This window comes from Lytechinus variegatus, chromosome 16, assembly GCF_018143015.1.
Source record: "Lytechinus variegatus isolate NC3 chromosome 16, Lvar_3.0, whole genome shotgun sequence".
NCBI classification, from domain to species: Eukaryota; Metazoa; Echinodermata; class Echinoidea; order Temnopleuroida; family Toxopneustidae; genus Lytechinus; species Lytechinus variegatus.
This window is the reverse complement of record NC_054755.1, coordinates 11298468-11312745: the sequence shown is the minus strand read 5'-3', so window position 1 is coordinate 11312745 and position 14278 is coordinate 11298468.

The following is a 14278-nucleotide window of genomic DNA, read 5'->3' as shown; positions in this document are numbered from 1 at the left end:
ATTAGCAAATAGGCTCAGCCGATTAACCCATCTTTACAACCGTCACGTGGAAAATTACGTTTGTTCTGTTGACAAATAAAAAAGAATTCAAGGTTTTCAACCTTTCCATCTTGGTTCAACGTACTAGTTGACCCGTTGGTTGCCATTTCTAATGAAACGAGTTAAGTGCGTGGTATTGCTGGTGATACAGGGTTATCTTCCTCGTAGTAGACTTGTTAACTGCAAAAAAAGGGGTGAACGCTGCATTTTTGAGTACAAATGTCACACTTGGCACAAATGTTCCTTGAGTCAAAAGAAAAGGATTCATCCAAAGAGACACGCTGTATCTATGCAAATAAGCAAGAAATTTGCATATTAGGTCGATATAGTAAAAACAAGTATTTCAGAATATATATTTAACCAGAACTGCCCTAAAATTGGAAATAAGGACTTAGGTTAAGAAAGGGAAGAAAATTGACATAAAATGATTGGGATATCCTTGTTTATTATTACCAAATTTACATAAATTATGCAAATTATAATTTAAAACAGAGTATTTTTTTCATGAATCCTTAACTGTTTTATAAATAACAGCAATTAATACACAAGGTAAACATTCTACATGAAAGAGAATATATTAGCGAAAACATCGATATGCTTCATGACAGTATTAGTGTCTTAATTTGCTTAGAAAGAGGGCAAATATGTCAAAATTTATGACGTGATATTGCACTAAAACGAGACCAAAACAACCTCTATGTCACAGTCACACTCACGAATCGGACAATAAGGCGATCAATGGTATGTCATTCGAGATAACGCAATCTCAACACAATAGCTTCCATCGGCTTATCGTATCGCTTTTGTTGGTGTATCTGCCACACCGTAATCTATGGGATATATGGGCAAAATGCATTTCGGTATCGGTAAAACACTATTAATTTTGTTTTATTTGTTTCTCTTGGAAAATTTACAGGAGACATTGCTTTGCAGATTACTGCTTTAATGAAGCTCTGGCAGATGAATCACGACGAATGTACCCCACCTCAATCCACATTTTAACTTTGTTAAAATTTTTTGGAGACCCAAAAGTGGCAAAACTGCATTCCCCGCGGCATTCCCGCTACTTTACAAAACCTGTTTGACTTGTATTATCGACTTGTAAAAGATAGATGTATGAGACATCAGTTAACATGTTTCCTGAAGATAGTTTGTTTTTATTATTTAAGCCTACGTCCACGGGATCCCTCTTAATTTACCCCGTCCCCTCTCTGTATTTCGACACTAATTAAAAAAAAATATCGTGTTTTAAAGCCACCGGCAAGGCAAATTGCGTTGTTGGTATAATAAAGCAACTGTTATATCTATATTTCATATTTATCTATATTAATATTATTATTATCATTATTATTATATTTATTGTTGTTATTATTATAATCATTATTATTGGTCTGCAGTTTGTAATAATGCTCTAGCACAGTAAAGGCTATAACCCAACAGGAGCATGCCTAGGATACCCTTCCCCTTTTGGTTTAATGTATTCAAAAATAGTGTGTCTTTAGACAACCGCGTAGCCAGGATTTCATTTTGGAGGGGGCAGTAAATGCACGCGAAGCGTATCAACACTTACAGAGCGCGCGAAGGGCGCTCCCTAGGGGGTGGGTGTAGTGAGGGGGAGTTTCCCCCTCCCGCGCGAAGCGCGAAGCTTTTAGTGTTTCATAAATTAAAATGAAAAGGAGCCGTTCCTCTTGTTTCTAGTACCTCCAATTCGGTTGACTATATTGTGATTTTGAATCTTGTTTCCAAATAGTGATTGTGAACGCACAAAAGAGGTATGCAATGGAGGAAATTATAATGATAATAACTCTGCGCGAAGCGCGGAAGCTAAAGCGTTTTATCAATTTTTCTTGCCATAAAAAGGGTCCCGAGGACGGATCAGATTTGATTACAAACAATTTAGAAACAGTGCATATTTTTAACTCGCAAAACAAAGGAGAAGATGGGAAGAGGAAGATATTACTCCCCGCGCAGAGCAATGAAACTCTGAAATTTCAAAGGGCGGACGTTTCATCAAATGTAGATATCTCTAATACCCAATCGGCTCTTATTCAATTGATTTTCTAAGATTATTGAACTTCATTACAAGGAAAATAGTGCGCAAAAAGTTGAAACTTCTGTGATTTATTGAAATTATCTATCTATATAAAAAAGGATGCCTAATTTTTTTGACTTATCCTGAAGCGCTTCATTTTGAATATAAAGAAACTTAAGTGTCATTCAAAATTTCAAACTGAGGGCGCAAAAAAGGACAGGAGATGAATGTATACAGGGAAATGAAGTTTAATACAATTTGATAAGAAATATTGTACTTTTTTTATTTAATATACGACACGAATTTCATACCTTCCTCTTTTTAAATTAGGAACCAGTTTGCCCCAAAATTATGGTTGTTTAGTAATGAGCTGAAAAGCGGGAGAAGTTGACTTTATGGAGGTGACGGCAGAAACTGATATAAAGATTTTACCCGCAAGGAGCCGACCAGACCAGAAGTTGCGCGATCAATTGAAAAAAAATAACTTTATATTTAATTCGGCCTAACCTTACTCAAATTCATGCCCTAATGTATGCAATTTTAACTTTAGCCGGCAAGAAGCATATAGCTGAGGTGGAAAAACAGCTAGGGTTAGAGAAAAGGTGAGGGAAACAATGGAGAACTTCAATATTGTCATTTAACCGCGCGCAGCGCGGAAGCAAAATTCATATATAAATTTAGAGCAAGAAGAGTGAAGGAGTTTCTCTTTTGAGAAAAAAATAAAGAATAAAAAGAAAAAGGAAAACACAAAGCTACCTTTCTTCCCTTCCTTTTTCCTTTTCTCCTCTCTTTTTTCCCTTCTTTTTTTCTTTTTGGGGACGTTTTGGGAGGGGGCGACCGCCCCCTGGCTACGCGCCTGTCTTTAGAACTCTTAAAAGATTACTTTTGTTTGTATTGATATCTTGGAATAGATTGAGGGGATGCTGCATGTGTTAGTGCAATCCTTTTTGTTTATTTGCTTGTTAAATTTCTTGATGTAAATTCTTGATGGGCACATAAGCATATTGCTTTACGTCTCAACATCCAAGTAAATCCAAGTAAAATTTGAAAAGCAAAAAAGGTTTAATGTAAAATTTTGGTCCCAAGAAATTTAACAAGCTTCAGCCCCCGCTTCCAAGTACCAGGGCCTCCTCTATATAATGAACATGCTGCCTTTAATAAGTGCCCTTTTCCAGATGAGGGCTTCATTTAGACGATATTCTAAATACATATTGTCAAAACAAAATAAACGGTTGGGCAACTTCGGCAGACCACCGTCACGTACACGAACTTATTTTATGAGATATATAACCATCTTTTATATGTTCTTTTCTTTTCTAGAGGAGAACGCAAAGAGGCTTTACTGTGTGTAGTAGAAATGCATCTTTCTTCCAATTGGGCTTTAAAAATATTTGAATTCAACAGAGTGGAATAAATAAAGGGCTGTGTGGCTGTTCTTCAATGTACCACAGCTCTTCTTCATGTCAATTGTAGAGTATTTTCTCCTCAATCTATTCCAAGATTTCAATACAAGCAAAAGTAATCTTTTAAGAGTTCTAAAGACAATAAACTATTTTTTAATACATGAAACCAAAAAGGGAAAGGGTATCCTAGACATTCTCCTGTTGGGTTATATCCTTTACTGTGCTAGAGCATTATTACAAACGGCAGAACAATAATAATATTAATAATAATTATAATGATATCAATAATGATGAATGTAAATATAAAAATATAGATATAAAAGTTGCTTTATTATACCAAATAACGCAATTTACCTTGCCGATGGTTTTAAAACACGATTTTTTTTTTAATTTAAAGTGGAAATACGGGGAGGGGATTGAATAGATTCGGAGGGCTCCCTGGGCGTAGGCTTAAATAAAAAAAAAACTTTCTTCAGGAAACGTGTTGACTGATGTCTCATACATCTGTCTTTTCCATATCGATTATACAAGTTAAACTGGTTTTGTAAAATGGCGGGAATGCCGGGGGAAAGCAGTTTTCCACTTCGGGGTCTCCAAAAGATATATATTTTGATAAAGTTAAAATATGGATTGAGCTAGGATACATTCGTCATGATTCATGTACCAGAGTTTCATAAAAGCAGTAAACTGCAAAGCAATTAATGTCTCCTGTAAATTTTCCAAGAGAAACAAATAAAACAAAATTAATAGTGTTTTACCGATACCGAAATGCATTTTGCCCGTATATATCATAGATTACGGTGTGGCAGACACACCAACAAAAGCGATACGAGAAGCAGATGGAAGCTATTGTGTTGAGATTGTGTTATTTCGAATGACATACCATTGATCGCTTTATTGTCCGAATCGTGAGTGTGACTGGACATAGAGGTTGTTTTGGTCTCGTTTTAGTGCAATATCACGACATACATTTTGACATATTTGCCCTCTTACTAAGCAAATTAAGACACTACTACTGTCATGAAGCATATCGATGTTTTCGCTAATATATTCTCTTTCATGTAGAATGTTGACATTGTGTATTAGTTGCTGTTTTTTTAAAAACAGTTCAGGATTCATGAAAAAATACTCTGTTTTAAATTATAATTTGCATAATTTTTGTAAATTAGGTAATAATAAACAAGGATATCCCAATTATTTTATGACAATTTTCTTCCCTGTCTTACCCTCAGTCTTTATTTCCAATTTTTAGGGCAGTTCTGGTTAAATATATTTTCTGAAATACTTGTTTTTATTATATCGACATAATATGCAAATTTATGCAAATTACTTGCTTATTTGCCTAGAGACAGCGTGTCTCTTTGGATGAATCTTTTTCTTTTGACTCAAGGAACATTTGTGCCAAGTGGGACATTTGTACTCAAAAATGCAGCGTTCAACCTCTTAACAAGTCTACTATCGTACCTATGAAGAGCGAATGCCCTACATAAATTTAAGTGAATTATCCTCAGTCAGTATTTTTTCAAAGAGGAAATCGGGTAACTAATAGATTTTGGGCTCAATAAAATAAACATGAAATAATATATTTTTAACGAGAATTCGGTTATTGTAGCCAGTGCTAAGCAGGAAAATGACCAAAAAAGGATGCATGCGCAAAGTCACAATCGTACAAATTCAAGAGATCGACCGAAAATCCCAACATTCTTAGATTCGAAATTCTTGGCCAACTAAATCGCCATTTCTAATGATGTACAAAAAAAGTCTGAAAACATGTGTCTTTGTTCCAATGGCGTATCTATGAGCTTAAAATTTGAAAGAAACAGCACCTGACACGTTCGTCACAAATGTTGAAAAGAAAGCAAGCGAGCACAAGGAGCGAGCAAAATTGGAGTCGAAAATGTTTGCGTTGAAACACAGAAGTAAAAGATGTATGCATGGTTTGTATAATTAAAATTACAGCCCGATATCATCAATGAAGCCAGACGTACATGACTTGTATAGTTTTCATGAAAATACAAATACAGGAAAAAAAACACAGCGAACCGGGAGCCATTTTGTCCTTGACATGCTTGATAAGTAGGACATGTATAGGAAGGTTCGCAGAATTGAACAATCGATTATAAATGATGTGCATGTGGGGGGGGGGGTCATGGGGCATGGGGCATTTATGTTTGTCTTAATTATGTTGAAGGTTGTTATCGAATGATGGGTGACTACTTCATGTTTATAGTTCCTTCTCAGTATGTCGACAAAGTAGCCAGAGCACACCTGGGGGTGTAGACGCCCCATAATAATAGCCAATTTTTATATAGCCCTTTTCCGAGAACGCTTTACAGCATAATATCCCGGTCATTTGATTCATTTCGATCCCGCGCGAAAAGTGCAAAATTTTCCACTCCCTGCGGAGCATTCAACCTAGCCTCATAATGGCGATGGCAAATTAAAACATACAATATCTTTCGCATCCTACCGGGTACCCATTTAGCACCTGGGTCGAGAGTGGCAAAGTGTGGATTAACGCATTACTGATTACCAAAGGACCCTCTGTTTACAAGGCGAGAGTCAGAACTACTACACTAAAAAAAAAATCTTAAAATCCACATTTTAGTGTTCGAAAAAGACACCAGAAATGAAATGCTCCGAAAATTTCTTTTGCCCAATTGATCGTGGGCCTGGCAGCCGCTGTGCAGCGCCAGATCGACGAGGCTCTATCCCTTTATTGTTGAACGCCAAACAGGGTAGCAGCAACTCCCATCTTTTAACGTTTTTTGGTCTGCCGCGGGTGGGGTTTGAACCCCCGACCTCCCGGTTGTGAGACGGACGCTCTACCAACTGAGCCAACACACCGGTCTTCAATACACCACAGCTCTTCTACAAAGTGGGCGGAGAATCCACATGAGATGTGGCTTTCTTTATCTCGTGTTAGGAAATAATATTAGCCTTTTTCTTTAGAAATGGAAATGTTGCCGTCATTTTGAAAATCAAAGGGTATACACATCTTTATTTGTTGTGTTATTTACTATCTTGTCAGCATGCATTTTTTTAAATGTCAACTTGGAAAGATAACGGATCTCGCCTTGTTGACGTTGGTTAGATAAAACATCACTCCATCTCGTCAAGTCGATGGCACTTTAAAGGCTCTGTAATAAAGCAAAGAAAATGGTGGTCGGCGGACTAGACCCGATCTCAACATTCGTTATGAACATAAAATTATGATACGAAACATCCCCAAAACATCAAAATTGCATGTCAATTATTGTGTCACCAAATTATGTTTTCATCACCAAGGCTATCTGAAAATCACATCTTTTTTTGTTTGATCATGTTGATGAGAGGCAACACCAATTTAGGATATTTTTTGCCAACTCCATTTCGAGGATAAGTGATACGAAGGGCCGCTTATACAGTGCGTATCAAAAAAAAGTTTACACTTTGAAAAAATCCTGTAAAATTATACATTTGTAATATCCTGAAGATTTTTCCACATTTTAACATTGGTACAGATCCATTTAAACAAATGACGATATAACTATCGAAAATTATTTCCGCTTGAGTGAGCACCACTTACTTTTGAAAAGTTAGTGAAAAATGATTTGCGCAGAACTTTGAAATAGCTATGCGAATAAAAGTAAAACTTTATCATGAAGAACACGTAAAATTTTGCAAGTAAAATTTATTTGAAGATATCTTTGACCTCTTTTAACTTGTTTCCTTGCCCAATACGCTTCGAGGAGTGCATTGCGCCCGCCCCACTCCCCCACACATCAAGACGATATTTGATTTACACTGAGCTGTGATTTACATAAAAATGATTATGCTTGATTTTCATTTTGTTATTCATTGTCAAGCTTGGGAAAAGTGTGGAGAAACACGTATTAATTGAAAAATGAAATGCAAATCCACTTTCAATGATAAGAACTTAGTAAAAAGGTGCTGAAGATGTCTGATGTAAACTTTTGTTCAGATTCAGTTATGTCCTCAGATCCAGCCGGCACAAAAAGGGTAAAAATTGTGCTTACTATGTGTTGAAATTTCAATTTGGGTGGCAAATTTGATTAAAAATGCCTGAATGTATCTGTTTTATCTTAATTGGCTAAAAGTGCAAGGGAAATGTAGGAAAAATGTATCGCAGGGTAAATTTGATTTCGCCCTTTCCCCTTGACACTGCGGGAAAACAAGCATTTCTGCGCAAACAGATTTCTTCGAGCTTTACAAAATGGACAGTGCTCACTGAAGTGTAACATTCTGTCAAAACTTTTACTTTCATTGAATAGATGAGACCCAAACCCAAGATTATATGTGAAAAAATACCCATATGTTGTATATTTTTTAATTCCCAGAGCTTTTTCAAAGTGTAAACTTTTTTTTGATACGTACTGTATAGGTACAAATTCGGTACGGAATTGGGTAAGACAGGAGAATCAAATGAAACCCTGTTCATATCGACTCTGAAAAGTGTTATTTCCAGCTGATAACAATTCTGATTAGAGTTTAACACTGCATGGGCCCGTTTCATAAAGAGTTACAACTATTGATACTTTGTCATGATGGTAGTTTCCGTGGTAACATGTCTCATCCGTCAATCACCATGATCACAATCAAGGTTACCATGGTAATTGCCATCATGACAAAGTTACAATAGTTGTAACTCTTGATAAAACGGGCCCCAGAAAGAAAGGGACATGAACATACCTTTATAGATAATTGTAATATAATCATTTTGACCTGTGTAAAGGTGTACACTGATGCTGGGCAGAAGTTCTTGATTGACTGATTGATATGCACGAAAGAACAGCGACACATACGGTTTCCATGACGACATGACGCCTGGCACTGCCACTGTGCATCACCTATCATGGTAATCGCTCGCAAATTACATTGCAATGTATGTCCTTGTTAGAAAGAAGCTGTAATAATCGTGATAATGAGATACAATTTCATTATTAATGAAGCAAAGCGAGGCAAATCCACTTAGTTGTCTGTTGTTAACGCAATATTAATTGCAACGTTATATATTAAATGGAAAACGATCACATCAATGACGTGGAAAAGTTATTTTGATAAACGTTTTTTATGATCTCCTAGAAATTCAATAAACAACAAAGTTTATGACTAGACTTTGGCAGGTTACCTGTAATGTTATCAAAGTTCTCGGAATTGACACATCTTTCAAAACAGTTCCGTGACTCCTACACTGCAAAAAATATCAGTGTAAATCTGACACCAGCCTGGTATCTATATCTGAAAACACCAGTAGGTGTTGAAACAACACCAGTTTGGCGTTAGCCTAACACCAGATAGGCATTAAAGCAACGCCAATTAGTGTTCAAACAATATCGGTTTGAATCTAAACTGGTGCTGTTTCAAGATTCCCCTGGTGTTTTTGTAGAGATACCGGTCTGGTGTTAAATTAACACCGAGGCTTTGCAGTGTATATGTAGGGGGGGGGGGATTTGGGCTTAGTGCCCTGGCTTTTCCCTGTTTCTTTTATTAGTCTTCATAGCATCGACACGGGGCGGTGTTTTATAAAAAAAAATATTTTGAGTCTTGCTCATGTCTCGAGACAATGATGTTGAAGTTCGCGTTTCCGCATACAAAATGAAATCAAGTAAATACGTAAGAAAACCCCCAACGAAACAAGCCTACATGAGCCAAATATTTCATACCGATTATAAAAGTATATTTGATCTAAACCGTAAAATAAGCATTTAGACACAAATACCAGTATTTCTGATTGCATGCAAAAGTTCGAATGAGGAATTGATAAGGGCGCCGGAAGCGGGGGGGGGGGGGGGCAAAATCGAGATTTTACCCCCCCCCCCCCATGTGCCCCCCTGAAAGTAGAAAATGATAAATTATTTAAGGACAAAAGTAAACGATGAAGGCACTTTTCTGTCTAAAAATTGTCATTTCCATTGTCAAAAATGAAAAAAAAAATTACATTATCATAGTAAGCCTCGCGCCTTTTGACGAACATGTTCCTCTGTGAAACATACATTTGATAAGCCCATTTTCAATCTTATTACAGTGTGATAACGTTTAAACTTTTAATGAATACATTTAAGACTAAAACCGAATGGCAAATTGATAGTGGTCCACCAATGATTAGGTTTATAACTGAATGTTTGATTTAGTCACTCGCGCATAGAGACCTGTAGGTGTTATGCGTATTTAAGAAATGTACTATTATTATTATTATTAACTCTATGATGCTGGCGGTGTCGGCTAGCAAACGCGCGGTCGCCGACCCAATTACGCTCAGACCGGACCCGATATCACTAACGCGCGTGAACACTATATTACTCGAGCAATAGCTGTCAAGCCCAGAAACCATAACATCTCGAGATCGTCATTATCTCATATACTTGTTGCCTGAGTAAGTCATCCCTGAAATAGTAAGTATAGTTTAATAAAGATACAGATTTAAATTATGAAAACTTGTTTCAATTATTTCATTTTCAACTAAATATAAATTGAGTTAATACAATGATAAAAAGTCAGTGTCCTAAAGAAAATACCAAGGTCATTTCAACTCAATATAGACATGATATCAGAAAATTACACACAGAATAATCATGTGTAGAGGATTATAATTTATAATTTGTGAAAATGGTGAATCCCACTCGAAAGCAACTTAGAGATAATGTTTAGACATGAAAAAATAAAATCATCTGTGAAAGTGTCTACTTGACCCGACTCATATTATCCGAGATATGGATAAAAATGTAAATAAAGAATATAAAAGACAAAAATAAGCGTTCAGTACTGCTCTACTGTAAAAAAAAATATCTTAAAATATTTTCACAGCCCCGTATTTTCCTCTATTCCTTTTCATTGGCATGATTGGCAGGCGTTTTGTATGATACTATTTTAGCTCATGTGATATAGCACTTATGTATTTTAGATTCCAAAACTTCTTCACATTACCTGAACACTAATCAGATCGAGATGGCAGCTATGTTCTCTGGTTCATCCAGCTTTTGTTATTCATGGACGTTTGCAAAAAAAAAAAAAAAAATCCGGGGGTCGGTGGGGCTGCAAGACCTAAATTTTCGAAGAAACTTTAGAGCGAGGGGGTTTGTGATGGGGGAGCTTTTGCATTTTCTAGAATAAAATTGAACGATTTCGTGCACACTTTTGGTGAATTTTGCCCTCTCCATCGGCGGCCCCGGTTGCGTACGGTCATGTTTGTCATCTTAAACTCTTTGAAAGGCCTATATTACATTGGTTTGAAACAATTTCGTTTGCAATAAGGCTCGAAATTTTGCTGGAACTGCGACCCTGATCATGAAGAAACACCAGTCTGGGTCAGAAGGGAGGAAACAGAAGGAGCAAAAAAAAAAAACTCCAAGACTGTTTAATTCTCAAGAAATTTATTTTTGAATGCTCATAGAAACGCAACTTTTACACTCCAGTTTTTCACACAGTCCTTACTGTGGGGGGGGGGTCCCACACCCTCTCCCGCTCGATCGCTTCAGTTTCTCACGCTGTCAAAAATATTGTGCCCCCTTCTGGATTTTGCCCCCCAAAAAACTGCAAGTGTTCCGGCGCGCCTGGGAATTGATGAATAAGGGACAACATCGTCATCGTTTCGTGATCCGCCGCATCAAAATCAAACACCTGTTTCGAGACGAGAAGTTGAGAAAAATTAAAAAATAGTAAAAAAAAAAATACTGTTGATTTTCCATTTGCATTTCTTTCATTTTGATGTTTCAAATATGTTGTGTATAACAAAAATGTAGCAAAATCGATCACAGGAAAGAATCTTAAAACACTAAAGTAACACATAAACAGATAGATTTTAATGAAAATTTTAAATATTTCAAAACGGGAATAGGGAGTATTACAGAGTCTCGGTATCCCTGACAGAACTAGGCCCATCGAATTTTGAATAAAAAACAAATCAATGTTGTTGATGAAGTTTTACATGATGTGCATACTGTATTTCATTACAATCTTTTCATAATGTATACTGCAATATGTGTTCGGTTTCCTATATATCTATTTTTAATTTAAACTGAATTTAAAACCAAACTAAAAGGAAATGAAAATAAAGTTCAATTAACATTCGTTTTATATTTTAGCTCTAGATTCAGATTTCACATTGAAAAACCAAATGCAGTTAGACAGTGCAAAAACAAACCATTCATACTAAAGAGTTTACTAAATAATGTATACTTTTTTAACTGACTAGCTATTTTATGCAAACCATAATCTAAAGGATAAACACCTTTTTATAACAAAAAGCAAACCCTTCCCGAACTATTATTAGACAAATATACAGTGTCGTGTGCAAACCTACCGCCATTCGTGTGCAAATTAATATAATAGCTCAGGGCATGGAAATGGCGGCAACCATGACTACCGACAACGCAAATGCTCATTGGGCGAAAAATGTCTCGACGTAGGACAGCTTGATGCCACCATCGGCAATTTTATCTTTATAAAAATGAGAGTAGTGTTATCTTTTTTTCCTCCCAGGAAATAGGACAATAAAAATTTATGAAAAAAGAAATGTTTCCCTGTTATTGAAATATTATTTCGAGGGGAGGGGGCGGGGGTGATGACAAAGTTAAACTTTGGAAAAGTCAAACGGTCTGAAACTTTTTATTCGAAAGACGCGATTCATTTGATTTATTGATGAAACATACTGTTTCAGAAGTGTCGCGTCTGTGGAAGATAATTTCCTGGCAGTTATCATTTTTATGCGAGTTGAATTTTTCCTTTCATATGATAAAGGAACATCTTTCGTATTGGCGAACAACTATGTAGTCGCTGCCCCACTCACAGTAATAAAATTTATTTGAAATTTTTACTTCAATTCAATTAAATTAATTTATTTCAACCAAGATAGAAACATTGCATACATATCTACAAATGACCAAGGTAAAACAAATATCTTTGGTGGGGGATCATAAAAAGCAAACAAATGGCTTTGTTTCACAAATTTTCGGCATTACTCCTATTTGTTTAAGATCAGTATGCTCGATCTGTAATGAAAATCATAAGATCAGTATGCTCGATCTGTATGAAAATCATAAATCATAAGTCAGAAAAAATTGGAACCAGCGGGATTCGAACCTGCCATCTACTGCTTTCCGGGCAGCGACTCAACCACCAGGCTATTCTGGTTCACGGTTAAGCCACGATGAACTGGAATTCAAATACCCTCGATCCTCTTCTTTCTGACTCATTACTATTCAAATGTCGTCCGCCGTGGACAATAGATAGTAAATTAAGAGGCTTTTATAGGAGGAGATTATAATTTGTTTAACAAATTTTCGGCATTACTCCTATTTGTTTAAGATCAGTATGCTCGATCTGTAATGAAAATCATAAGATCAGTATGCTCGATCTGTATGAAAATCATAAATCATAAGTCAGAAAATATTGGAACCAGCGGGATTCGAACCTGCCATCTACTGCTTTCCGCGGGCTTATGATTTATGATTTTCATACAGATCGAGCATACTGATCTTAAACAAATAGGAGTAATGCCGAAAATTTGTTAAACAAATTATAATCTCCTCCTATAAAAGCCTCTTAATAAACAAATGGCTTGTTGGAATTGGCACCTTACTTTATTGCCATGTCCCGTATTCTGAAGTCAACATACATGTATAACATGCTCTAACAGCATGAACAGTGTGTTAAAATTATATTTTGTATACAGTGCTTAAAGTACAGGCATGATGATGAAAATAATGAACTAAATTTATCCTTCTCTTGACCTCCCTCACTCCCCCGGGTACGACATACACAAGTATTACCTTTCTATCATTATTGATAGAATTTGAAACGTTTCAATGCTACTTCAGATAATACTTGTCTCTGCCGTGCGCCATGGCAGTAGTGTGACGAGAAATTATTCATAAATGGCAACAGAAATAGGGAGTCTCTCCCATGCTCCGGTGATTTTAATTAGACGGTAAGCGTCATGTCATTTATATATTCTTTTCTTAAGAGATGATCAAGTTAATGGATCGAAAGAGGACCCTGATGATTAAATTGATCAATATTTTAATATTTTTCTCCCGATACTTTTCTTTTACTCTAAAAACAAAACTATGTTTTTTTTCTATGTTTAAAATGAGGAAATCTACAAGGTAAGAAATTTGTATTCTACCAGAGTGAGGAATATCCCCAGAAAGAAAAGAACCAACATGGCACTTGGTAAGCCTACTTTTCGAAATTACGCCATCTTTTGAAGAGATTTCGTCAAGTACTTAAACATGTAAAAGGTGACCAGAAGATTTGATTCTGCCCAAGATCAATGTGCCTCCTTTGTAAAGGAAAATGAGACTTGATGCTGGCTCATATAATCTTTATAGATTTTTCTGCTCTATGCAGGTATGATTACGTATTTGAGACCTGAACAAGTAACTCTACTGTGAGAATTATTTAGCGGATATGGAAGCCCCCTTTGAATGCGAATGCCTGCTCACAATAAAGAACATAATGCACATAATCAAGTAACTAGAACAAACAAGTTCTTGAGTTATGTAATCAATGGCGTTCCATAGTCTATGACGTCTGTAACTGTCAAACTCCAGTTTGGACCGAGCATCATGAATAAATAAATTTCAATTTACACGTTTTGAGCGGAAATTTTTCATATTCTAAAAGTGACAACCACAATGCATCAGTTCATTTCTAATCATCCTAATCTCAATAATGAATATAATTTCAAAAGATAGTGTGAGAGAGCCAGGGACGGGGAGATACAGACCGGAACTGTGAGATAGGTACAAGAATATGAGAAAGAGAGGGAGAGAGAGAGATGGGTACGAGAGAGAGGGAGAGA